This window comes from Balaenoptera acutorostrata, chromosome 10 (genome assembly GCF_949987535.1).
Source record: "Balaenoptera acutorostrata chromosome 10, mBalAcu1.1, whole genome shotgun sequence".
In the NCBI taxonomy this organism is placed as follows: domain Eukaryota; kingdom Metazoa; phylum Chordata; class Mammalia; order Artiodactyla; family Balaenopteridae; genus Balaenoptera; species Balaenoptera acutorostrata.
In genome coordinates, this window is record NC_080073.1 from 103,917,692 (window position 1) to 103,945,105 (window position 27,414).

General features: G+C 44.2%; 1 protein-coding gene across 2 annotated transcripts in view; it reads left to right on the plus strand.

Moving 5' to 3' along the window:
- LYRM4 (LYR motif containing 4) overlaps positions 1-27,414 on the plus strand; it is a 120,836-nt gene that overhangs the window by 52,682 nt on the left and 40,740 nt on the right. The window lies entirely within an intron of this gene.

The window sequence follows — 27,414 nt, forward strand, 5'->3', positions numbered from 1 at the left end:
GTAATACTTCATAATTCCCAGATAAACTCAGAACTGATTCCAGGAAAATCCTATGAAAAAATTAAAGCAAGGAAGAGTGTGATCCCTCTGTGTGGGATCTGAGGCAAATTAGAAAGCAGGAGACTGAACTCGAATCTGATTCTACCATTAGCTCTCAGAGGACCTTGGAAAAATTATGTAAACGCTCTTTGCTTCTGTCTGGTAAGTGGCGATGTCAGTATCAGTCTACTTTTCTAGCCCAGAAAAAACATTCTTTGGGTCAGATCACCTTCTGTTGTATAAAGAATTATTGAGCACAATAGCACTATGATGAAAATGCCTCGATTTGGGGACAACAGTGATTAGATTCATAGATTAAATGAAGGAAGTATTGATTTCTTAGATAGATGATTTAGGCACCTTTGTAGGTTTTTTCTTTTTTGTGCTTTTTGAGTTCTCTGTACTATCACCACTACCCATTGTAGACAAATTTAAAATCTTTTTAAGGAAAGTTGCGATCATCAACAGAATTGAGTTATAAGTAGCACTTTGGTTTGCTCTGTCCGAGGTACCGTATGGAGTAATGTAGAGTTTTGTGGTCCCTAACGCCTAGGACTATACAGTCAACATAAATTCATGTCAAAATATAGGGGCTTGTTGGTCCTGACACAGCTATGATCGAGGAGGGACTATTCAAGTCAGAAGATCTGCTTTCAAATCCTAGGTTGTGATCTTAGGCTACCTACTTCATTTCTCTGAAACCCAGTAAAAATGAGGCTGCTGAGATTGAGATGGGATCATAATGTTTTATAATCTAAAAAGCAAGAGTCAAGTGATAATTACACGTAATGGGGCGCTGGAAAACTGTAAAATGAACGAGTTCTAATAATGGTAATAAATTACATTTATTGAGCACTTATTTTGTACCAAGCTCTATGCTAAATGATTTACGTGCACTGGTTCATTTAGCCTTCCAACCAACACTATGAAGTGAGGAAACTACAGTTTAGAGCAGTCAATTAACATGCCCGCTGTCACCCTTACAAGTAAGGAAGGCAGGATTCACACTCAGAGAGCCTAGCTCTTAAGCACCAGTTGGAATGATTTTCAGTATCATATGTGAAGATGAAGGGGAACAGAAAACACAACCAAGAAGCCCCTTGTGATTTACTAGTTAGATAACTTGGGGTGTTCTCTGTTTTTCTTTTCTTTTTTTTTTTTTTTCAAAATTTACATTGATTTACTGGTCATTTTTTTTTTTTTTAAAGAGCTCCTGACTTATTTATTTATTTACTTTATTTTTTTGGGGGGCTGTGTTGGGTCTTTGTTTCTATGCGAGGGCTTTCTCTAGTTGTGGCAAGTGGGGGCCACTCTTCATTGCGGTGCGCGGGCCTTTCACTGTCGTGGCCTCTTTTGTTGCGGAGCACAGGCTCCAGATGTGCAGGCTCAGTAATTGTGGCTCACGGGCCTAGTTGCTCCGTGGCATGTGGGATCCTCCCAGACCAGGGCTCGAACCCGTGTCCCCTGCATTGGCAGGCAGATTCTCAACCACTGCGCCACCAGGGAAGCCCCTGGTCATTTTTTAATCAAGGTAATACATTCTCAAGATAAAAAACTTAAAGGCAGAAAGAAAGTTGTTCTCCTCACCCTCCTCTCCTGGCTCTGAATCTCACTTTCCACAGTAAGGTTCCTACGTGGCCTTCCAGAAATCCCCTGTGCAGTTAGAGGTAGAGTGTGTGTGGATGTGGACATGCATGTATGCACTCTTTTTTATTCAACACAGATGACGTTACACTGTAAATACTCCTTGATAGCCTCTTTTTTCCCACTTAACACAATATAGCTTATAAAATACACTGTCACATATCAGAACACGTTTTTCTTTTTTAACAGCTGAATAGTATTCCACAATATGGATATGTTGTCATTTAACTAACTGGTCCCTTGCTGGTGGGCACTGACATTGATCTCAGCTTTTTGCCATTATGAACAGGGCAGGAGTGGACATCCTGGCACCTGTGTCTTTGTTTAGGTTAAAGTCAGAGGGTGTGAGCGTTGCAAATGTAGACCTGCATCCCCACGCTGCCGAGCAGCTCACCATCCCAGAGCCCTGTCCTCACCCTCACCCTTCAGCCCTGAGAATATCAAACATGTTCAGTTTTAGCAATCCAGTTTGTGAAAGATGGTATCTCTTTAGTTATGGGTCAAGCTAAGGATATTTTATGTATATTAGCCATGTGTTTTTCTCTTCTATATTAATCACTGTTTTATTATTTCTTGTATTCATCACAAGTATATTTTCCTCAATATCATTTATTTTTTAGCCTTGTTTACCACTTTTTTTATACAGAAGATTTTAAGTTTTGTATCATTACATTCTATTTCATTGCCTTTGAATTTTATATCATGCTAAAGTCCCAATCCAAGATTTTTTAAATTCTCTTATATTTTCTTCTGGTGCTTTTATAGATGCTTTTTTATGTTTAATTCTTGATGCACTTAGAATTTATCTTGGCATAGGAACAGACTTTGTCCAAAATGATAACCCCTTATCCCAGTGCCGTTTATTGAATAAGTAGACGGTTTTGTCTTCATGGAACTTACCAGGCCAGAAAACCCTCGCCTCCCTCCTTTTACCTCATAAAGAAGCAGTTACCAGTTCCACTTTGGCTCAGGCCCGGTTTCCTCCTCTGGAGCCCTGCCGACCCTGCTGCTTCAAGGCGTCCCCTGAACCTCCTAGAACCTCCTAGAACCTCCTCTCCCTCTCCCCTTAAGACACTCCAGCCTCCCGCCTCCAGAACACCCTTGACTTCCTCGCTCCCACCAGCTCTTCCTCTTCCTTCTGCGGGTCCCTTGCTCTCACGGCTCAACCTGCCCCCCACCCCCCACCGGGCTGGATCCCAGCGGGGCTGGAGCGGCTCACGCAGAGCCCCAGGTTCCTCACTGCCAGGAGCCCCTGGCCCGCCCGCATCCCGGCCTCTCAGCAGCATCTGACCGCCCTGAGTGGCGCTCCTCGGGTGCTCCCGCACGGCGTCCATCCCCGCCCCCACCCCCTCCCGTCCTGTGCTTCTGGCCCAGCCACGCTCTCTGGCCCTCCACCTCGGTCCCTCGAGAACAGGCCGCACTCTTCCTGAGGATCGCGTCTCAGGTGTGTCTCCGGTCGTTACATCCCACCTGAGCATGGACGGTGAAACCAAGGGAGCCTGCCCTGAGCCGCAGCCGCTGCTGACCAGCCTGTGGTCCGTAGGAGGCCCCTCCCGTCTCCCAGCCTCCACGTGGCTCTGTCTCCTGCTGGACCCTGGGTTTTCATGGGCAGAGATACTAGCGTATTTCGTATTACACTAGATTTTCCCTTTTTGAGGGCCCTCTTTGTGTCAGGTATTAGACTGTGGACTTCTCCAGCTCATCTCTGACAACGGAGGTGTGTGTTTGTATTCATTTTTTATTTCGACCCAGAGCTATTTGAAACCAAAACCCACCCCTTCCCAGTAAATGTTGGTATGTCTCCAGAAGCTCAGACTATCTGAAAGACAAACGGTGTTCTAGGGAAACACCCTTTGTGGCCATTTTAGGTGCCTGGGCCCTTTCCCTCCACCAGGCCTGCTCCCTGGCTCAGTCAGCTCCTCTGTGCCAGACTTTCCTGGGACTTAGGAACTCAAGGGTGATCGGACAGACAGCCCCAAGGAGCTGGTGTAGGAGACTGTTGTAAAGAGGGGACACGTGGCAGGAGGGGCAGGGAGGGGCAAGGCTCCCAGAAGCACCAGCCAAGGAGCAGGTGGGAGCTGCCCGGTGAAGGAGGGCCCCTCGTGCTGAGAGGGGGGCTTCGGAGGTGAGCCCTGCACTGGGGCTTTGTTCTGAGGGAGGGGCCCTTGGAGGTTTAGCTGGAGCTGGGGCACGACCACAGTTCTTCTTTGGTGCTTGGCAGCTCCCTGCTTCTCTGCCGATATCTGCGCTGATCCTCTGTTTATTTATTGCCCTTTGGAAGCACCTGGGGAGCAAAGGCTGCTTCTTTACCACGAGAACTTAAACAGGGCCTGGTCCACAGCAGATGCCCAGCAGGGTTTGGTGTGTGAATGAGTGTGTTAGAATGCAGGGAATATGACCAAAGGGTCTCCTTTTCCTTAAAAAAAAAAAGCATGAACTCAGGAGTTATTTATATGTTTATTTTCTTTAGAGAACCAGATCCGTTTTCCAAACACCAGATGGCTTAAATTAGCTTATTAAAATGGTAATAAGGTTGATCTTTATAAAATATAAGCCAGTCCTTTCTGTTTTTGTGGGGTTTTTACGGCATCTCCACAGAGTGAAATCAAGCCTTAATAGAAGCATGAACACCAGGTTGTTTAATATCTATTGCCTTCTAAAGGGGAAAAATAAAAATAAAGCTTTCTTTCCTTTAAAGAGAAAAGGAAAGAGGGGAGACTCTCCAGTTATAATTTTGAACCCCTTTATGATGAACTGACATGCCACTCACCATTTGTATCCTGCTTTAGTTTTTGGAATTTGTTTATCTTAATACGCAGCACCTATAATGTGGACATTTAAGAATATACATAAAGAAGCATTTGTCTTCAATGCAGGCCTGTCTGAGACAAGAAAATGGACTAGATTACCCCCTTAGTACCTTCTATAAAAGCTTTTGATACATAAGTAAATAAGACTTTTGGTTCTTATTATTCTTAACCACTCAAGCAGAGCTTTAAATAAGATCCAGGCTTTCTTATTTAGTTGCCAGATTTGTTTTCCTGCCTCTTCTGTTTATTTCTTCTCACAGAGTCAAAAGATGAGAAATGACCACTTCTAACCACATACTTAATTTAGTGGCTCTGAAGGGGGGAGAGAGAAGTGAGCTCTGATGTGCAACTCGGCACAGGAGACTATACAGGCTTAGCAGTTACTCAGCCTAGGCATATTCTCCAGAAACTTCAGCAACCAGGATCTCTTAGGATTATTATATTGGTACATGTTGATCCCTTTTGATGGAAAACCTTTCTTTGCTATATAATGGTTCCAAATATAATAATAATAACAACAAGAATAATAATAATTACTACCATTTGTTCTGTTTCTTATATGCCTGTGTAGCCTGTTTTCACTAAGGTTAAAAAGGAATGATGCATGCCACCCAGAGCTGCAGACCCCGCAGTCAAGCATTTAGGATTCCTGCCCAAGGGCAGATGAGATTGCTGTGCAGGGGTGGAAAGCATAGGGAACCTCTCATCGGTACGTCACAGGAAAGGGCGGAAACTACACAGCAGCATATTTTATTTTCTCTTTCCTGCAGCCATTAGCCCATAAGCTCTGGATTACCAGATAGAGACCCAATTCCTAGACACCTTCCTAAAAGTCAGTGTACACCAGCTGTGGGTTATCTTCTTCCACGCGGAGGCTAAGCCAGGGAGAAAGACAGAGAGGAAGAGAAGCCTTTAATACTGAACTAACATGTGTCCTAGGCACTCGCCCTTCAAGTCTAAGATTTATGCTTTCATTATAGTTTCTACAACTGTGTGTGGCAAATGCTAGGTTATAAAAATAAAGCATACGTGCAGACTAAATCTTTTTACAATAAAAATCTCTCTGTAACATAAAATATTCACCACTCTCAGGTCATGGCCTCCTTGAGAATTGATGCATTTCAACTAAAGAGTATAGAAGGTCCACTGATGTCGAGCAAAATGCGATCTGACTAGTAATTTAAGGTGTTACAGGGCCACACTGGTAACTGTGCTCTACACACAATTGAAAGAAGAACCTAAACTGAGACTTAAACAGGGCCACATCTCTGAAATATGCATGCTCGGCTTGTAGTTATGAGCACCTCGACGTCCTAGGCAGACCTGCAGCTCCAAACCACCGTCAGGGCGACAGAGACGGGCGTGGCGAGCCTCCGAAGTGCCGGTTGCCATTTGGTGTCCGGGGGCTCACGGCCATGGACGAGTGTACCCCCAGGTTAGAGCTCGCTTCAGTAATCTTACACACGCAGCCACTGAAACTTGAGAATGGACTTTTACTAAACATTTAAGCATTGATTAAAAGCTTAATTATATTTCCTCAACCAATTTAAAAACCAGTTACTAATCTCATATAGTGGCTTCTCTTCAACTCTCCAAACACCTTAAGAAGTAGCTAAAACAACACAAAAATCGTCATTACAAAACCAGTTACTACATTTACACCTAAACCTATTCTAAAATATCAACAGTTTTGGTTTAACTCAAGTCTTCATTATTTCCACACAGCATCCTAGGGTTTCAGAATGTCACATTAATTAATACCTTTCTCAGTTTTAATAGTAAAAAGAATACCTGAGGTTACAGGACCTGATGCCCGGTCAGAGCACTGGTCACCAATCTGAGCTGCCCTGTTGTGGGTAAAGTTCACTTGTGTCTTCAGTGTGACTGTGTGTGTATGTGTTTCTCTGTTGCTTTGTTCAGTGGGAATTCTGTTAGCAACAGGGAACCAAGAGGACCCACGTGAAGAAAGAAATGTTCTCTTGGAGATGCCAGCATCCTATCTTCTAGGTATGTCCGGCAAACAGGTGAAAATGCAGACCTAGAGCTCAGAGGCCACTTGGGGCAGGAGGCCTAAGTTTGGAAGGCACCTGATAAGAGGTGAAACCCTGAGACTGGGCCATGTTGCCTAGAGGGAGCGAGCAGAGAGACAAGAGACCAGGAGGAGCATTCAGAAGAGTTTCAGGGCGTGCTGTGTGCCTGTGTCTGGTACTTAGAGCTCAGCAGGAGGCCTTCTGGGAAGAGGCGGGCGGGAGGCCATTTGTAACTCCAAGGGCAGCCTCATGGGAGAGAACGGAATCAGCAGAGCGAGCTAGTGGTCCAGAGGCAGAGGCACCAGATGCAGAAGAGAAGATTGGTGGTAAAGGGCAGGAGGAAACGGGCAACTGTTTGAGAATCTGGAGAACAGGAAGACAGGTCCATCTGGGTTTTTCTGTGAGGATGTAAAGATTTTATTATGTTTGTTGACTAGGAAGAGGGAACCAGTGCAAAAGAAATAATCAAATACACAATAAAGAGTAGAAAGAACTGAATGGAGCAAGGTCCTAGAGCAACGAGGGGAAAGCGTGTTTTCCTGAAGGAGCCTCAGATACTGCTGGAGAAGCAGGGAGAATAGAATCGATCAAAAGACGTGCAGGACAATCTGAGGCAAAGAAGGAGAAGTCAAAGAAGCTCATATTTTCTTTTTCCTACTTTGCTATTCATCTTTCAACCTGGTTTGTGTTTGGGGCTATAAAAAAATAATTATGTAATGACATATCAACAATTTCTTTTATACTTTTGTTTTTCTTAGCATGAAAATTCATTCATCTTACATGGCCCCGATTCTTTCAAAAAATTTAAAGAGCAAAACGTTGTGTAAAGTTTGGATTATAGGATCAAAATGTATTGATTGAGAACAGAAAAGTTGAGAAGGTTTTGTTGCAGTAGACGTAGAGAACATGAGGGGATTTGTAAAGAATGGGTACAAGGATAACCGTGCAACAGAGAGGACAAATCTAAAATCGAATAACACGCTTCAGGAGCAGAAAGGGAAAGAGAGGTTTGTGCCATCTTCCCCAGGCTGGGCTTGGCAAGGAGGATGCAGCAGCGGAAGTCAGGTGAAGCAAGGGTACCCGTGCCGGCATCACTGCGGTGACTGGTCACCAGGCTCCACCCGGGCAGAGCAGCCCTGAAGTTGGAAGGGCAGCTGGGCCATGAGAATGGGAGGGACCGATCGACAGGAGACTGCATTGAAGAAGAAGAGCAAGCCCAGGGGTGATAGGTGGAGAAGAGCAGAAGAATGGGGCCTGAATCAGGGTCTGGGGCTTGGAGATGTCAGTGAGATGCTACGGGTGGGGGATGTTAGGGAGACAGTGAGTCATTAGATTTGAGGATGATGTGGATAAGCCAGGGTGATATCACAGATGCTGAAAAGCCTACAAATGCTGGCAGAGGAACAAGTGGACTGGGGAACTGAGCTGGGTACCAAAGGCAGCAGTGGAAGGCAGTCAGTACACAACAGCCTCAAGTTTGGGAAGAAGTCGCACTGTCAGCGTGTACACCTGCTCTGCTGTACACGGTGCCACAGAGGAAGCGGAGCGAGCAGGGGCTGTGAACTTCAGAAGGGTCCAGAGGTTCCACAGGGGCCTCGGGGACTGCGGACTCTTCAGAGGCATCGGTAACCGCCTCCTGGAAGACGCTACTCAATCATCCTTTGCGGTTTTATGTTGAGACTTAGCTTGTTTGTTTCTACCTGCGAACCTGTGATGCGTGGCTGGTAGTAAAGGAAACTGATTAGCCTATGTGGCTGGCATAATAAGACTGCATCTGGCATAGTCACATCTCCTGTGATTAAGCACAGTAAGAAATTAATGGTACACAGAGCCATAGCCAAAAGCAGGCTGTACACATGATGGGGCAAGTTATTATAAAATTCACCTTGTATGGCTGTTAGTCAAAAAATTTAAACATAGCATTACTAGGACTTCCCTGGTGGAGCAGTGGTTGGGAATCTGCCTGCCAACGCAGGGGACACGGGTTCGAGCCCTGGTCCGGGAAGATCCCACATGCCGCGGAGCAACTAAGCTCGTGGGCCACAACTACTGAGCCCACGTGTCACAACTACTGAAGCCCTCACGCCTAGAGCCCGTGCTCCGCAGCAAGAGAAGCCACCGCGATGAGAGGCCTGCGCACCACAACGAAGAGCAGCCCCCGCTCACCACAACTAGAGAAAGCCCACGCGCGGCAACAAAGACCCAACGCAGCCGTAAATAAATTAATTAATTAAAAAAAAAGAAAAGACAAGGTTCTTAGCAAAAAAAAAAAAAAAAATACAACATAGCTTTACCATGTGATCCAGCATTTCCATTTCTGGTTATATGCCCAAACGAATTGAAAGCAGAGTCTTAAAGAGATATTTATCCCATGTTCATAGCAACATTATTCACAATAGCCAAAAGGTGGAAACAACACACATGTCAATTGATGGATAAATGGATAAACAAAATATGGTGTATACAGTGGAAAATTATTTGGCATTCGAAAGGAATGGCATTCTGACAAATGCTGTAACATGGATGAACCTTGAAGGCATTGTCTAGATGAAATAAGCCAATCACAAAAGGGCAACTCTCATATGATTCCACTTATACGAGGTGTCCAGAGTAGTCAAATTTGTAGACACAGAAGTAGAAGGATGGTTGCCAGGAGAAGGGACGTTAGTGTTTAACAGGTGCAGAGTTTCAGTTTGGGAAGATGGAAAGTTCTGGAGAGGATGGAGGTGGTGGCTGTAGAACAGTGTGAGTGCACTTCACGCCCCTGAACTGGACACGTAAAGTTTAAATGGTAAATTTTATGTATAACCACAATTTTATAAAAATGTAATAAATTCTTCTTAATGTATAAATGATAAATTTTACATATGTTTTATCACAGTAAAGGTAAAACCAACTTAGACCCTGACTTTGAGTTACTGAGGGGTTTTTGTCCCCTTTTTTTTCAGTTGTGCATTGAATTCTCAGTGAGAAAAAAAGAAGAGCAGGATCTATGTATCTTTTTAAAATCTTTACAAGAATATATAACCGTGTATGGGTGTATGTGTGTGTGTCCACAAAGGCAAATACATGCTTTATTCTGCTTCCAAACAGCAAATCTGAGCTGCCAGTAAACTCCCTTCCTTAAAAGGAACTCACCTTATGTTAACTCTTCATAGCAGGGAGGTATAACCAGAGAAAACTGTTTTAACACCACCCATTTTATTCATTTCTTCTCCTATTTCTCTTTGGGTCAGAAAAGCTAACGTATGCAAAAAGTCTCCTAAAGCCATGACACTATGTAAGTGAAAGGCACCAAACGATGGGCGCTGGTCTTCCAGCCTCCCCACTGGGATCGAGGCCTGATGCCCCCCAAGACAGGCGAAAGAGGACCGGGGCAGAGGCAACAGCCTCATCCTTTCTTCTATTCGGAAAAACACTTTGAACCTTCATTTAAACTAACACCTTTTCATCACTTTGGTAATCTTTTCTCTTTTTCCTGCTCTGGATCTTAGGCGTCCCTGCACAGCCCTGGTCAGAGCGACATCCCACTTCATCCCAAGAACAGGCCAACTCTGCACACGAGGCAGCAGTGCGGTCCCATCATCCTCGAGAACTCTGCAGAGACGTAGCTTCCGGCCCCAGCTGCTCCTGGTAGCTTTGCTGCGCCCACGCACAGCTTGGGGAAAGCCAGTGCCCTTTGGGGGCTGTAGAGTAGGCATGATGGGCCAGCTGACCCAGGGCTCCTTTCCATCACCAAAACTACCTGTTTCCCGAGCCTGGCCTGCACTCACACCCCTCTGTAACCTGTCTGCTCCTCTGTTAAGAGTCTTGGCCACATTTCCTGGGTGACAGCAACGCATGTTTTTATTTTATGTTGCACTCAGCATTCCAAGGAAAGGCGAGGGATGAAGGGAAGTAGATATTGATCTAAATTTCAGCTAAATCTTCAGTTGGTTGAAGGGTTTCCCTCAGCAAGCCATGACTTTCATAAGGATTGCCAGCAGATCTCATACATTCTCAATTGACCACTTGTTTGGGGATGTTTGGGTGTGTGTGTTGGGAAGTGTGTGTGCGTTGTAGGCAGGGGGAGAATTCCTCACAGCCCTGCTCTCAGAAGAACTGAACCCGTGTGGACAGGGTCAAGTTTTCATGTGTTATCTATATACATGTGTCCTAACAGGATGTGCTGGTGCCTCTTTTTCCAAGGGGGTTATTACATAAGCAGCATCAGCAGAGGCTATGGTGCAAGATGTGGAAATACAGGTGTTTAGGACACATTAGACAGGCAGAGCCCTGGAGAGCACAACAGTGAGAAGGTGACTGCAGCAGAACGTCTGAGTAGAATTAGCTGAGCACAAATAATGTCTGTAGCCCCTTTGGTGCTGTTAGACACTGGAGTGGGTCACTGGCTGTCTTTATGGTAGTTTAAAATGGTACCCTGTGTCTGTTATGGACTGAATGTGTATGTCCCCACCAAAATTCATATGTGGAAACCCCTAATCCCAATGCAGTGATATTAGGTGGGGTCTTTGGGAGGCAATTAGGATTAGATGAGGTTGTGAGGGTGGAGCCCTCGTGAATGTGATTAGCGCCCTTATAAGGGTTCCGAGAGAGTTTGCTTCCTCTCTCTGCTCTCTGCCATGTAAGGGCACAGAGAGGGGTCTGCACTCTGCAGCCTGGAAGAGGACCCCCACCAGAGCCCCACTCTGCTGGCACCTGACCTCTGGCTTCCAGCCTCCAGAAGTATGAGAAGTAAGTATCTGTTGTTAGAAGCCACCCAGTCTGTGGTGTTCTGTGAAAGCAGCCCAGTGGACTAAGATAGTGTCCATGGCAGTTAAGAGGCTCTGAAGGTCACTGATAGGACCACTTCTACTCGATGTAGAATGCAGCTTGCTTTGAGGTGCCCATCCCTGTCATTTCACAGGAACTACATAAAATCTCTTCTGTACATGATCTTTTAAAAAAACAACGCTTTTTTCTGATTTTCAACTTCTTCATTTTGGCTGCATTGGGTCTTCATTGCAGCGCACAGGGATACTCTTCGTTGCAGTGCGTGGGCTTCTCATTGCGGTGGCTTCTCTTGTTGCGGAGCATGGGCTCTAGGCGCACGGGCTTCAGTAGTTGTGGCACGCAGGCTCAGTAGTTGTGGCTCGTGGGCTCTAGAGCGTAGGCTCAGTAGTTGTGGCGCATGGGCTTAGTTGCTCTGCGGCATGTGGGATCTTCCTGGACCAGGGGTTGAACCCGTGTTGCCTGTGTTGGCAGATGGATCCTTAGCCACTGCACCACCAGGGAAGTCCCTGATTTTCACCTTCTTTGGGTTTTACTGAAATTAATGTTGGGATTAAATTTGTTTTAGGGTTTTCTTCTCATTCTGAAGTGATCGATAGTAATGCTGAAAGTGAATTCATTCATTTACTTTTCCCTTTTGGAAGTCATCAGAGAAGGGAATTACTTAATTTCAGCCGTTAAAAGGATAATTTGATTCACTAAGGGTGTGTGTACTTTACTATATATGTTATACATCAGGTTTAAAAAAAGAAATTCTAGATAGATCAGCTTTGGAATTCATTCATTTGGATTAAATGTAAATTATTTAAATAAATTAAATATAGCACATTCAGTGAAGAATGCCGGATGTAGAGTGAGGCCGGGCTTCAGCCCTGATCGGGTTCAGGACACTGCACAGGGCCCCGCCGTCTGCTTCCGGCCCATTTGTGGTGGTGCTTATCCTCAGCACCTGGGGCATCCAGCTGTGTGCCGGCATTGCTCCTTTCTTTGCTGATCCAGATTGTCTGTTAATGCCATCCCATCATTGCATTTCTTCAGTCCTGCATTCCATGGGCGTTAGGGAAAAGGTGGCTTACACCAGCACGTTAGTACTGCCGCAGGAAGACGCAAACCAGAGGAAGAACAGGGTTGTGCCTTCCTGGCTCTGCCTAGACTGGTGCTTTGCTTCGGACTGAGATGTAGAGAAACAGCAAGGATGTGGAACGGGAAGCCAGGATGGAAAGGCAAAGTGTTTGCCAGTCCCTTTTACAACACCATGGATTGCCAAACTATGAAGTCTGTCCATATTTAAATGTCCATTTTTTGTGGGGGGGGGGCGTGGTTTTGATAGATGGAGAGTGTTAGAGATGCACTTTTTTTAATAGTTAGTTGCGCCATGTGAACTCTTAGTTGCGGCAGGCATGTGGGATCTAGTTCCCCGACCAGGGATCAAACCCGGGCCCCCTGCATTGGGAGCATAAGGTCTTAACCACTGCACCACCAGGGCAGTCCCTAAATGTCCATTTAAGAAACATCAATACAAATGATTTTTGTTTTTCATTCCACACACACTCTTCTGCAGAAAAGAAAGAATTTACTTTTAGAAGCTTGGTTTTTCGAAGAAGCTGTGCTTCGAAATCTCGAGCAGTGATTTTTAAGAACCATAGGAGAGTTCTACATCCAAGTGTTACTCTTCAAATTATTCGCCTTGAAGGGCCTGTTTACTCCAATAAGCTTCCTTTTCAGAATCGCCTTCAGTTTTACTTTCTAAGGCACATAAGAAAATTGAGTAGTATCTTGGCCTCTTTCTTCATTCTTGACTCTGAATCACTTTTAACTGTTTCCAAAAGGTAAATCTACCCTCAAAGGATAAAACTTTGCCAACAAAGACAGTATGCAAAAGAATGTAGAGTTATTCAATAAATATTGAGCACCTACTGTTGCCAGGTGCTCTGCTAGACACCAGGGATAAAAGATGGACAGACACTTTGTCCTTGCTGTCAAGCTGTTGATCACCTTAGGGGAAGACAGACTCTCTCAAAAACAATTAACTACACAGTGAAAAGTGGTGATGTGTGTAGGTCTAGCAGGAGCCCCGGGAGAGGAGTGGCCTTCAGAAGAGTTTCGAACAAAGACACCATCCAGGAATGCATTATCATCTCCTAAAATGACAGTCGTAAGGAAGCTGTGAGGTCTACTGTATGTCTGGAAAACTGTCTTCATTTCCTAATTATCACTTCTCATCTCTCTACAAATGCACTTGACCTGGCGTATTTGCAATAGTAGGAAACAGACACTGCTACCGTGTGATAACCTGTCCTTTAGCCCCACAAACTGGTCAGAGAAGATAAGTTGCAGCGTCTTATGGCTCTCGTTGGATTTTATATTTTTGTTAGTCATTTAAATAACCCGGTGCCACAAGGACATATTTGACAGCTATGGCTAATGATTGAAGAAAATGCTTAATAAAATATTCCTCAGGTCAGAACAGTAGGACGGAAACAGCATGCCATAGCAAGACAACACAGGAGTGTGGGCCTAGAGGTAAATTAAGCAAGCATCCTTCACTCGGATGATAATTGTGTTGGCACCAGAGCGCTTGTGTATCACTGAATCATGCTCTTAAAGAGGCAGTTGGTACTTAAAAAGAAATCATCTTGGAGAACGGGACAAGGCTTTTCTGGTCGGGTGATTTAGTTCCAAGCAAGGACATGCTTTACTAGGAAAACTTCTTTCTGAGCTCCTTAAGAATAATCAACTGTGCCATTTAAGGAAAGCCATAAGAAGGTATATTCACTAGCAGAGAAATGTAAAGTTGAAAAATTTCTAAACTCATCTGTGATTTTTGTTTTCTGCCCAAATTAACATTTCAGTAGTGGTCACACCAGTCAAGCGCACAGCTCTCTAAACGTACAAAGAAATGGAGATCGCAGTGGTCCTCCTTCAGTCATCAAATTAGCACTTTTCCGTATTTCTCCTTCATGTTGCCATTCTCAAGTTTTACACACATTTATGGCATTTACACAGTAGGGGATATTTAAGATATTTTCAAAGAGCCAACAACTCTAAACAAAATGAGTGCTACTGAAATGTGTCCTTTACCGCATTAAAGAAGCATATTCCTGTGTACAGCCCTGCTTATATGTAACTATGTGATGGGCAGCTTGGGAAAATATACAGGAGGTTTCAGGCATAATCCCTCTGCCTCTGTACCTCTGTAGATAAAATCGTATTCTCCCACTCTCAGAAATCTGAGATTCATATTCACCAAACCTTTGAACCACTGTGAAATAGGTGATCAGCTGACATCATCCTTGTTTTCAAGATGAAGATGGAAGCCTCATTTTCAAAGGAAGTCCGTCAGATCATAGCATAAGCAAACGCCCTTCGGTGCTTTAGCCCTCAGGCACAGAGCAGCCAAGAATTATTTCCAAACCGCACTGCTTCGAGTGGAGACTGAAAACTGCCCCGTTAACCTCCTTCCCATTGGTTCCTGAGGAGGAGAGGAATAGACGGCAGACTGCTGAGTATCCAATTTGAAAATCTTGCATGAGGCTTAGAACCCGGCAGAGGCTAACAGATAGTATAGCATTTATAGCACAAAAGAAGCCATTGCAGAGATTTTCTTAGTATTCTACAGGCCCTGTTCTCACAATCTATCACTACCACCGAAACTTAACCATGTAAAACAACCACCATTTTGATTATACTCACGGCTCCCGTGGATCGGAATTCTGATGGTGTGCGGTGGAAGTGGCTTGTCTGATCCATGATGTCGGCCTCAGTTGGGAAGACTAAAACCGCTGGGGATGGCACAGTTGGCTGGAGTTGGAGCCACCTGGAGGCTTCTTCTCGCAGGTCTGGTGCCTAGGCTGGGACCAGCCATGACCCTTCAACAGAACAGCTACACGTGGCCAGGTTCCCTGACATCGTGGCAGCCTCAGACTTCTTACACTGTGCTCAGAACTGCAGAGGACGGTGCTCCGGAGGACAGGACACAGCTGCGAGGCATCTTAGGACCTTGCCTCCAAATTCCCGTAGCCTCCCTTCTGCCAGATTCCACTGGTCAGAGCAGCCATAACTTCAGATTCAAGGGATGGGGACATAGCCCCCCACCACCACCACCAATTCTCAATGGGAGGAGTGTCACAAAATTGGTGGCAGTATTTTAAAACAACCCCAGGCCCCTTCTCCTTAGAATTGCAACAGCCCTTTGTCCTGGAACCCTCAGAAGAATTATGTTACAATTCGATTATGATTGGATTCTAATTACATTCTCAGACTTTGCTCCCCACCATCCAGTTCAAGGACAAGGGCTTGGGGCTCCACCTACGTCTCATTACCTCTGAAATCACCGGGTCAGTCAGGAAAGAGAAGGGTGCAGAGGCATATGGAAAGCATTCACCTGGTGGGCCCCGGGGCTGACTGGGAAGCTTGTACACGTTAAGGGACAGCTGTTAGTTCCAACTGAAGGTAGGAATGAAGTCTTTGTATTTTCAGATCTTCCCATTTTAATGTGAAATTGGATTTTTAAATGTTGGTGCACGTTGTTTTAAACACATGCTGTGGGCCCACCAAGCACATTTACTGGCTGCATCGAATTTTTGACCTGGATCCTCCAGGCTTGTGCTCCTGTCTGCGCTGGCTCTGAACCCCTCTCACGAAGGCCCAGGACTCGTGGAACAAGGCAGTATTGAAGATTGCACGTTTGTGCTGACACACAGAAGTCTCCACACTGGGTTCTGGGGTGCCCGTCCTTCAGATACTATGAACTTTGAATAGTAGCTGCAGAACCTCTAGCTGAGAATCCAGGTTTTTCTCAGTATGTGGAAGGCGTCCTTCTCTGTCTGCAGTCAGCGGTACCTGGCCGCATCCTAGTGCATTGATTATATGCGTGATATACATAAGCCCCGTTGGCTAAGGAGCAGACCTTTAATGCTTAGCTGGATAAAACTGAAGGGGGAGGATTGGCTTGTATTTTATATTCTCAACTCTTCTCAGTATTTGTTAGAATTAAACTTGTCCTAAGCATGATATCTGTTTGAAATAGAGGCAGGAAAAATACATATTTATGTATATGTCCTTCATTTTAGTATTTGGGACCTTACAATTATGAGTTATTACTATAAAGACAAAATTAAAAGTATAGGAAAATAGAAAGACCAAGAAGAGATTTAAGGAATCTCAAGCTAAAGCTTTATTTTTCTTTCAGCCTTCCTTGAACTAATCACTGGCTGAGTTTATAAATAACCCCGTCCCACCGAGAAGAAGTGTCCTAGTGGCACCAGCGAAACAGGACGAAGCCCACTGAATGATCTTCATTTTCGTTTTTGTAACTTAGGTCTTGGTGAAAACTTTCCTATGCAGTATCAGCCTCTCGGGTTCTATTCATTATCACCTCTGGGGGAAGCCAGGAGTGGGGAGAGATGGATATATGCCTCATTTTAACCACAATAATTGATTTTAAGGGTGACACTATCCTTAGTACCTTAGATGCCCTGGAGGGGGTGAGATTAGTTATTTTTCTCTTGGTAGTGGTGAAATTTTAATGATTTTTTTTCAATATGCAGTAGAGCTTTCATTCTTCACGGTAAAGATGCATTGTAAGATCTAAACACAGGCAGCTGCTTGTGGGAGACTCTTTATTTCTCCTTTATCCTACCTTTAAAAAAAAAGCGAGAGAGAGAAAGAGAAATCAAGAATATTTCCAGAGAATCTCCTCTGGAAAACCTTAGGTCTGACAGTAGAGAACTGAGGTGGGGGGGGGGGGGGGCTTTGTCCAGATGGTGTCCTGGGTCACGGTTCTCTTCTTACAGAACCCTGGAAGTGGTCACCCAGCCTTCCTCCGTGGCCCCCACGTGCCCCACCTTGGAATAGGTCCTTCAGTCTGTAGCTTCACGTATCACTTCACAGGCCTCCTTACTCTACAGCACCCAGGCCTGCCAGGATCTGCCCGCCACCTCTAGGACAACTTCCTGTTGAAAGAGACTCTGGAAGCAGGCTGCTGTGTCTTGAAAGCTGGTTCATTACTTTAAGATATACCTCTTCATCAGATGAATTTCTCTTTTGCATACATATTTAAACATGAGCCGCGCACTAAGAAAAACTAACCATAGAAGGTGACTAGCCCATAATAAGCACTCAGTGAAGAGTAAATCTGTAAATTAAAAGAAGCTTAAAATATGGCATGATATATTATTGAAGGAAAAGATTGCAATTATAAACATCACATTTAACTCTCTAAAGTACAGTGCCTATGATGCAGCTAGTTGTTCTTGTTCTGTGACCGATTCAAACTTGTGACCCATTAGCCCTGCACATCTTGGGTACGTACCTGCATGTGCTGCCACACAGGCTGGAACTTTGGGCAGCTCGAGGAGTAGCCTAAGAGGATCTTGCAGACAGAAGGTTCCAGTTCCTTGAGCAATGCCCAGAGCACGGCTCCATGCAGAGCGTGTGACAGTGTTGCTGCGTCTGATTGCTGTGTCGTATTTAAAAACGTGTGCTGGCACAGAGCACAAGAAATTGCATTATGTCTCTGGCAAATTCATGTTGAAAGAAAGGACAGATGGTTGAAAACAGCCATAAAATATTCTATTACATGTCTGTGAAAATCATTAGACAGTAGTTAAAGTGATGTTATTAATGGATCAGATTCACTTGGGGAGTCGTGTTTCTGTAATGCACATTAAAGCAATGTTGCTTCTGGTGGTATTTTTAATGTAATCAGGGCCAAAGACAAACATGTCTTCCTGTGTAATTAGAAAATGGATTTATCGACAATTACGGAGCTGCCGTGCAGCTCTGCTCCACATCGTCTGGGAGGTTATCGTTTTAATCTCCTACCACCAAGGAGGAAAACGTAACAGTGCTACAGCCCCGAAGGTCACAGAAACAATGCCATATTGTTTTATTGATATATTCGGAGGAGATGGGGAAGAGGTCCAATTATTATTTCTGAAAATCATCAAAAGCCTATTTTTAAAAACCCATAGATAACTAACCAATTTGTGAACTATGAATGAATAATTTGAACCTCCCAAGTGCTTCAACATGTCCTTTAGAATTAATACAAACGTCAGCATTTTGACTTTGTGAGCATGAGAATGATTTTGGTGTCCGTTTTATGGCTGAGTGACAAACAGCGTATTTATAAGATGATGGGGAGCCCTTTAGGCCAGGTGTAGCCACGTGATGTGGTCCCCACTCTGCAGAGCGGAACATGCGGCCCTGTGGGTCCATATGTCAGAATCACAGGTTGATCAGTGCTTGGGGAGTGAGGCTTTCCTTAGGGCACCTCACATTGCAGAACAGGATGGGGCAGTGAAATGAATCCAGCAACAAAACAAAAGGACTGGAGGAGTTCAAAGAGCTGGGATCCTTGTTCTCAAGGGTCCAGGGCCTCCTGTCACTCAGAGTGTCTGCAAATGCGCTCTCCTCTAGCTCTTTCTTTTCCTGGGCTTTCTGAACTTGCCTCCCTTCAGACTATGCTCCTCCCCACAGGAGCAGCCTGCGTTTCAGCCTGCTTTCCCAGAACATGGGAGAGCAGGGGTTTGTAGCACGTTTTCACTCGTTACCTTTTACATCAGCTGCCAACCTGTGGCTTGCAGGTAGGCCTGTAATCACATAGTTGGTGGGTTGCCAGAACCCTCTGGGGAGTGGGCGAGAGTTCCTTCCTGCAGCCCGTGAGCTCACGGTGTGCAGATCACGAGTGCCTTTCCTATAGTGTTCGACCTGGAACTACGGATGCTGGCAGCAGTCCTGGCAGTGTCCCCACATGGCTGCGGGGGCCTCACAGGTAGATTTGTGCACTTGTTCCAATGGCATGGTGATTTTTGTGTCCCGGACTAGAAACTGATAACCTCTAAGTAGGCTTCCCCCCATGTTACTGTAAGGAAAGGACACGCAGCTCTCTTCTTTTTGGTGATACAGCAGAATGAGGGTAGAATTATAAATGAAGAATGAAAGTGGGATCAGTTGAACTCAGATGCAACTGTGACCACTTAATCACTTGAGATAATTTTTAATTACTTATGCAAATATATGTGAGATTGAATCCAGATGTCAAATAAATATTCAGTTATCAAAAAAAAAAAAAATCATCTCCCAACAAAGTAAAGCCCAGGACCACGTGGCTTCTCTGGTGAATTTTACCAAACATTTAAAGAAGAATTAACACCAGTCCTTCTCAAACTCTTCCCAAAATTTGAAGAAGACAGAACACTCCCAAACTCATTTTATAAGACCAGTATTACCCTGATACCAATGCCAAATGAGGACACTATAAGAAAATAAAACTACAGAGGCTTCTCTGGTGGTCCAGTGGCTAAGACTCTGCGCTTCCAACGTAGGGGCCCAGGTTCAATCCCTGGTCAGTGAAAAGGATCCCACATGCCGCAACAAAGATCCCACGTTCCACAACTGCTAAGTAAATATTAAAAAAAAAAAAAACTACAGACTAATATCCCTGATGAATATAAATGCAAAAATTCTCTGTAAAATACTAGCAAACCAAATTCAGCACATTAAAAGGATCATTCACCATGATCAAGTGGGATTTAATCCAAGGATGCAGGGATGGTTCACCATATGCAAATCAATCAATGTGATACATCACATTAATAGAATGAAAGAAAAAAATCATATGATCGACTCCCAGCTCGGTGTCTCTTCGCTCTGCCGTCACGGAACTGCCCCGGAGCCCAAGGGGAGGGCAGCCTCACTGAGGCTGCCGGCTCTGGAGGGGCCCCGGCGGCCGAAGCCGCGACAGTCCTGGGGACCGCGGGCCGGTTGTTGCAGCAAGTAACTTAAAGCCAAAATGGAAAAACGAGGTTTGTGCCTGAGATCATGTTGATGTGAAACCAGGGATGGCCACCTTGTACCAGGGAGAGGAGAAGATGGTGGAAGAGGAAGATGCGGAGATCACCTTCCTCCCCACAGATACATCAGAAATACATCTACACGTGGAACTGCTCCTATAGAACACCCACTGAACGCTGGCAGAAGACCTCAGACCTCCCAAAAGGCAAGAAACTCCCCACGTACCTGGGTAGGGCAAAAGGAAAAAGAAAAAACAGAGACGAAGAATAGGGACGGGCCCTGCACCAGTGGGAGGGAGCTGTGAAGGAGGAAAGGTGTCCACACACTAGGAAGGCCCTTCACGGGCGGAGACTGCGGGTGGCGGAGGGGGGAAGCTTCGGAGCTGCGGAGGAGAGCGCAGCCACGGGTGCGGAGGGCAAAGCGGAGAGATTCCCGCACAGGGGATTGGTGCCGACCAGCACTCACCAGCCCGAGAGGCTTGTCTGCTCACCCACCGGGGTGGGCGGGGCTGGGAGCTGAGGCTCGGGCTTCGGTTGGATCACAGGGAGAGGACTGGGGTTGGCGGCGTGAACACAGCCTGAAGGGGCTAGTGCGCCACGGCTAGCCAGGAGGGAGTCTGGGAAAAGGTCTGGAGCTGCCGAAGAGGCAAGAGACTTTTTCTTGCCTCTTTGTTTCACGGTGCGTGAGGAGAGGGGATTCAGAGCGCCGCCTAAACGAGCTCCAGAGACGGGCGCGAGCCGCGGCGATCAGCGCGCACCCCAGAGACGGGCATGAGACGCTAAGGCTGCTGCTGCTGCCACCAAGAAGCCCGTGTGTGAGCACAGGTCACTCTCCACACCGCCCCTCCCGGGAGCCGGTGCAGCCCACCACCGCCAGGGTCCCGTGATCCGGGGACAACTTCCCCGGGAGAACGCACGGCGCGCCTCAGGCTGGTGCAACGTCACGACGCCTCTGCCGCCACAGGCTCGCCCCGCCTCCTCCGTACCCCTCCCTCCCCGCGGCCTGGGTGAGCCAGAGCCCCCGAAGCAGCTGCTCCTTTAACCCCGTCCTGTCTGGGCGGGGAACAGACGCCCTCAGGCGACCTACACGCAGAGGCGGGTCCAAATCCAAAGCTGAACCCCAGGAGCTGTGCGAACAGGGAAGAGAAGGGGAAATCTCTCCCAGCAGCCTCAGAAGCAGCGGATTAAAACTCCACAAACAACTTGCTGTGCCTGCATCTGCTGAATACCGGAATAGACAACGAATCATCCCAGATTCAGGAGGTGGACTTTGGGAGCAGGATATATTAATTTTTCCCCTTTTCCTCTTTTTGTGAGTGTGTATGTGTATGCTTCTGGGTGAGATTTTGTCTGTATAGCTTTGCTTTCACCACTTGTCCTAGGGTTCTGTCCGTCCGGTTTTGCCTTTTTTTTTTTTTTACTTAAAAAAATTTTTTTTCTTAATATTTTTTATTTTAATTTTATTTTATATTACTTTATTTTATTTTATTTTATCCTCTTTCTTTCTTTCTATTTTTTCTCCCTTTTCTTCTGAGCCGTGTGGATGAAAGGCTCTTGGTGCTCCAGCCAGGCATCAGGGCCGTGCCTCTGAGGTGGGAGAGCCAACTTCAGGACACTGGTCCACAAGAGACCTCCCAGCTCCACATAATACCAAACAACGAAAATCTTCCAGAGATCTCCATCTCAACACCAAGACCCAGCTTCACTCAATGACCAGCAAGCTACAGTGCTGGACACCCTATGCCAAACAACTAGCAAGACAGGAACACAGCCCCATCCGTTAGCACAGAGGCTGCCTAAAATCATAATAAGGCCACAGACACCCCAAAACACACCACCAGACGTGGACCTGCCCACCAGAAAGACAAGATCTAGCCTCATCCACCAGAACACAGGCACTAGTCCCCTCCACCAGGAAGCCTACACAACCCACTGAACCAACCTTAGCCACTGGGGACAGATACCAAAAACAACGGGAACTACAAACCTGCAGCCTGTGAAAAGGAGACCCCAAACACAGTAAGATAAGCAAAATGAGAAGACAGAAAAACACACAGCAGATGAAGGAGCAGGGTCAAAACACACCAGACCTAACAAATGAAGAGGAAATAGGCAGTCTACCTGAAAAAGAATTCAGAATAATGATAGTAAAGATGGTCCAAAATCCTGGAAATAGAATAGACAAAATGCAAGAAACATTTAACAAGGACCTAGAAGACCTAAAGAGGAACCAAGCAATGATGAACAACACAATAAATGAAATTTAAAATTCTCTAGAAGGGATCAATAACAGAATAACTGAGGCAGAAGAACGGATAAGTGACCTGGAAGATAAAATAGTAGAAATAACTACTGCAGAGCAGAATAAAGAAAATAGAATGAAAAGAACTGACGAGAGTCTCAGAGACCTCTGGGACAACATTAAATGCACCAACATTCGAATTATAGGGGGTCCCAGACGAAGAAGAGAAAAAGAAAGGGACTGAGAAAATATTTGAAGAGATTATAGTTGAAAACTGCCCTAATATGGGAAAGGAAATAGTTAATCAAGTCCTGGAAGCACAGAGGGTCCCATACAGGATAAATCCAAGGAGAAACATGCCAAGACACATATTAATCAAACTATCAAAAATTAAATATAAAGAAAACATATTAAAAGCAGCAAGGGAAAAACAACAAATAAAACACAAGGGAATCCCCACAAGGTTAACAGTTGATCTTTCAGCAGAAACTCTGCAAGCCAGAAGGGAGTGGCAGGACATATTTAAAGTGATGAAGGAGAAAAACCTACAACCAAGATTACTCTACGCAGCAACGATCTCATTCAGATTTGATGGAGAAATTAAAACCTTTACAGACAAGCAAAAGCTGAGAGAGTTCAGCATCACCAAACCAGCTTTACAACAAATGCTAAAGGAACTTCTCTAGGCAAGAAACACAAGAGGAGGAAAACACCTACAATAACAAACCCAATACATTTAAGAAAATGGGAATAGGAACATACATATCGATAATTACCTTGAATGTAAATGGATTAAATGCTCCAACCAAAAGACACAGACTGGCTGAATGGATACAAAAACAAGATCCGTATATATGCTGTCTACAAGAGACCCACTTCCGACCTAGGGACACATACAGACTGAAAGTGAGGGGATGGAAAAAGATATTCCATGCAAATGGAAATCAAAAGAAAGCTGGAGTAGCAATTCTCATAGCAGACAAAATAGACTTTAAAATAAAGACTATTACAAGAGACAAAGAAAGACACTACATAATGATCAAGGGATCGATCCAAGAAGAAGATATAACAATTGTAAATATTTATGCACCCAACATAGGAGCACCTCAATACATAAGGCAAATACTACCAGCCATAAAAGGGGAAATCGACAATAACACAATCATAGTAGGGGACTTTAACACCCCACTTTCACCAATGGACAGATCATCCAAAATGAAAATAAATAAGGAAACACAAGCTTTAAATGATACATTAAACAAGATGGACTTAATTGATATTTATAGGACATTCCACCCAAAAACAACAGAATACACATTTTTCTCAAGTGCTCATGGAACATTCTCCAGGATAGATCATATCTTGGGTCACAAATCAAGCCTTTGTAAATTTAAGAAAATTGAAATGGTATCAAGTATCTTTTCCGACCACAACGCTATGAGACTGGATATCAATTACAGGAAAAGATCTGTAAAAAATACAAACACATGGAGGCTACACAATACACTACTTCATAACGAAGTGATCACTGAAGAAATCAAAGGGGAAATAAAAATATACCTAGAAACAAATGACAATGGAGACACGACGACCCAAAACCTATGGGATGCAGCAAAAGCAGTTCTAAGAGGGAAGTTTATAGCAATACAAGCCTACTTTAAGAAACAGGAAACATCTCAAATAAACAACCTAACCTTGCACCTAAAGCAATTAGAGAAAGAAGAACAAAAAACCCCCAAAATTAGCAGAAGGAAAGAAATCATAAAGATCAGATCAGAAATAAATGAAAAAGAAATGAACGAAACGATAGCAAAGATCAGTAAAACTAAAAGCTGGTTCTTTGAGAAGATAAACAAAATTGATAAACCATTAGCCAGACTCATCAAGAGAAAAAGGGAGAAGACTCAAATCAATAGAATTAGAAATGAAAAAGGAGAAGTAGCCACTGACACTGCAGAAATACAAAGGATCATGAGAGATTACTACAAGCAATGACATGCCAATAAAATGGACAACCTGGAAGAAATGGACAAATTCTTAGAAATGCACAACCTGCCGAGACTGAACCAGGAAGAAATAGAAAATATGAACAGACCAATCACAAGCACTGAAATTGAAACTGTGATTTAAAATCTTCCAACAAACAAAAGCCCAGGACCAGATGGCTTCACAGGCGAATTCTATCAAAATTTAGAGAAGAGCTAACACCTATCCTTCTCTAACTCTTCCAAAATATTGCAGAGGGAGGAACACTCCCCAGCTCACTCTACGAGGCCACCATCAATCACCCTGATACCAAAACCAGACAAAGATGTCACAAAGAAAGAAAACTACAGGTCAATATCACTGATGAACATAGATGCAAAAATCCTCAACAAAATACTAGGAAACAGAATCCAACAGCACATTAAAAGGATCATACACCATGATCAAGTGGGGTTTATTCCAGGAATGCAAGGATTCTTCAATATACACAAATCAATCAACGTGATACACCATATTAACAAATTGAAGGAGAAAAACCATATGATCATTTCAGTAGATGCACAGAAAGCTTTCGACAAAATTCAACACCCATTTATGATAAAAGCCCTGCAGAAAGTAGGCATAGAGAGAACTTTCCTCAACATAATAAAGGCCATACATGACAAACCCACAGCCAACATTGTCCTCAATGGTGAAAAACTGAAACCATTTCCACTAAGATCAGGAACCAGACAAGGCTGCCCACTCTCACCACTATTATTCAACATAGTTTTGGAAGTTTTAGCCACAGCAATCAGAGAAGAAAAAGAAATAAAAGGAATCCAAATCAGAAAAGAAAAAGTAAAGCTGTCGCTGTTTGCAGATGACATGATACTATACATAGAGAATCCTGAAGATGCTACCAGAAAACTACTAGAGCTAATCAATGAATTTGGTAAAGTAGCAGGATATAAAATTAATGCACAGAAATCTCTTGCATCCCTATACACTAAAGAAAGGAAAAAAGAAAGAAAGATAAAAATACCCAAAAGTACTGCATTTAAACTGATTTCCAAATTTGAAAGCTTCTGTAGAACATTTCCCTTTTCTTGTTCTAGTTTTTTTTTTTTTAAGGTGAAGGAGATTAAGAGGTACAAACCTCCAGTAATAGAATAAATAAGCCATGGGGATATGATACACAGCATAAGAAATATGGTGAATAATTTTTAAGAACTTTGTATGGTGACAGATGGTTACTAGACTTTCCGTGGTGATCATTTCATAATACATGCAAATGCCAAATCACTGTGTAGTATACCTGAGACTAACATAATATTGTATGTCAACAATATTTTAGTTTAAAGAAAAAAGAACTCCCTTTAGATTATTGGTCATATAAATGCCATGGGAGTGGGGAGGGGCAAACAAGGGAGGGGGAATTATTCAAAAGTGAAGCAGTTTTTAGGTGAAAAACTCCAATTATATATTCCTTTTAAAATAATTTTTGTTAAAACATATATGTATGTATATAAACTGTCCAATGTCGTCATAAGAGTGCAGCTCAGTGTGTTTTTATCAACTGAAGACATCCTGTACTCAGAGCGCAACCAATGAGAGCATATTACCAGCACTCCAGAAGCCCCTCATATTTCCTTGCAGTCACCACATCCCACCAAGGATAACCGCTATCCTGACTCCTCACGTGGATTGGTTTTCCTGCTTTTATACTCTCTGTAATGGAATCTAGCTACTCTTGCTCAAACTCTTGTTTGAGATCTGTTCATATTATTGCATTCTGGTATGGATGGTTCCTCTTCCAGGCTGTATATTTTTTCATTTGTGAAGACACCACCATATGTATTTATCCTTTCTATTTTTCTTTTTTTTTAAAGATTAGTGACTCATTGACAGAATTTTTTTTTTAATACAGTCGTTTTTATTTTTTTATTTTTTTTTATTTTTGGCCACGTCGGGTCTTAGTTGTGGCACACGGGATCTTTGTTGCGGCTCTCAGGCTTCTCTCCAGTTATGGCGTGTGGGTTTTCTCTCTCTAGTTGTGGAGTGCAGGCTCCAGGGCACGTGGGCTCTGTAGTTGTGGCACGCAGGTTCCAGAGCTCATGGCTCTGTAGTTGTGGAGCACGGGCTCCGGAGCATGTGGGTTCTGAAGTTTGCGGCACACGGGCTCTCTAGTTGAGGCGTGCGGGCTCAGTAGTTGTGGCATGTGGGCTTAGTTGCCCTGCGGCATGTGGGATCTTAAGTTCCCCGACCAGGGATCGAACCCACGTCCTCTGCATTGGAAGGCGGATTCTTTACCCCTGGACCACCCAGGAAGTCCCTGTTTATCCTTTCTACTACTGATGGACATTTGGGTGGTTTCCAGTTTGAGGCTATTTTGAACAGTGCTGTTATGAATATTCTGGCACTTGTCTATTGGTGAATGGTCATTCTAGGAATGGAATTGCTAGGTCATCAGTTTGCATATGTTCAGCTTTAGAAGGTACTGTCAAGCATCCACAGAGGATGCACCAAATTGCATTCCCATCAATCAACAATATATATTCAAGTGGTAGTTCCACATCCTCTGCAATACTTGGTATTTTTGTGTTTTTTCATTTTAACCAGTCTAATGGATATGGTAGTTTTAATTTTAATTTCTCTAATGACTCATGAAGATGAGTACCTTCTCATGTATTTGTACATGGAGGGGTATTTCGTGTTTACAGATTGGAATACCCAATATTATAAAGGTGTTGGTGTTCTTCAAATTCATGTATAGAGGTGATGCAGTCCCAATCATATTACTAGCAATACTTTTTTTGTAGAAACTGAGATGTTCGTTAAAAAATTCACATGGAAATGCAGAAGACCAGGGATAGTTAGTGCATACGTAAAGAAGAAGAACTGGCATATTTCCACTACCACATGTAAAACCTCTTCTAAAGCTCTGTTAACTAAGATTGCGTGGCATCGGTACGTGGCTAGGCTACCTGGTCAGTGGAACAGAACAGAGTCCAGGAAGAGACCCACGTACACACAGTCGCCTGATTTACGGCAAAGAGGTAACTGCAGTGCACTAGGAAAGGGATTGCCTTTTCAATCAGTGGTGTTCAGTCTGT